Source organism: Nilaparvata lugens, chromosome 7 (genome assembly GCF_014356525.2).
Source record: "Nilaparvata lugens isolate BPH chromosome 7, ASM1435652v1, whole genome shotgun sequence".
Classification (NCBI taxonomy): domain Eukaryota; kingdom Metazoa; phylum Arthropoda; class Insecta; order Hemiptera; family Delphacidae; genus Nilaparvata; species Nilaparvata lugens.
Genome location: NC_052510.1, coordinates 3,216,871 through 3,217,634, shown reverse-complemented (window position 1 = coordinate 3,217,634; position 764 = coordinate 3,216,871). Strand labels below are relative to the sequence as shown.

Genomic DNA, 764 nt, shown 5'->3' with positions numbered 1-764 from the left:
CGAACTATGTGTAACATTATCCAAATTTGAGAGAGACATAGCACAAGGTTACCTTATTTTTCTCTCCCTTTCATTTTGATGATGTGCTTATTGTATGAATTAATATTATATAGGTGCGTACAGACTGTCGCTCTGCTCCGCAACCGAACGTCACTCCAACAGAGCGATTGATAATCGACCGGGGAGCAACAATGGTTCTACCGGGGAACGCGAGAAGATCTAACGTCTTCCGTAACGTTCATGATGGGTGCGTGGGCGGGGCGACTGTGGTTCGACGGAGGAACGAGGGCGGTACGAGGGAGGAGCGTGCTCGGTGCGGGTTGGAAGCGCGAGTATGTGTACGAAGCTTATGATAACTCATAGTGAAATACCAGCTGAATCTAGGATAGGGAACTGATAATCTACTTTTCGCCACACTGCACAGAAAGCAGCTGTTTTCCAGTCCCTACGTAGATCTGAAAGACATTGTTTGCAGACGACACTCGTCTGACATCACAACAGGTTTCTTTCTGGCCTAGGCCGGAAAGAGTACCCTTTTCAGTCGCTAACATGGAACTAAGAAAGGTGATCAAAAAACAGCTTATCAAAAAACTTTTCATTATTTGTGTTCATTAATCAATAATTAAAACATTAATAATATTATCTTATTGTCATTTGAAAGGATAAAAAAGTATAAACTCAACCTCCCACATGGTTGAACATAATCTTTTACGCTATTTAGACAAATCAGGATAAAAAATAAAATTCTTGGACAATTTCCTGAT

The 764-nt window shown here is 41.4% G+C and overlaps 1 protein-coding gene across 1 annotated transcript in view; it reads left to right on the top strand.

Annotated features, from left to right (window-relative positions):
* The first annotated feature begins 263 nt into the window (after positions 1 to 263).
* LOC120352524 (BTB/POZ domain-containing protein 2-like) overlaps positions 264 to 764 on the top strand; it is a 9,825-nt gene continuing 9,324 nt past the window's right edge. Inside the window, exon 1 of the mRNA XM_039433430.1 lies at positions 264 to 332. The gene's annotated coding sequence lies outside the window, so the exon portion shown is untranslated. The remainder of the gene's footprint in view (positions 333 to 764) is intronic.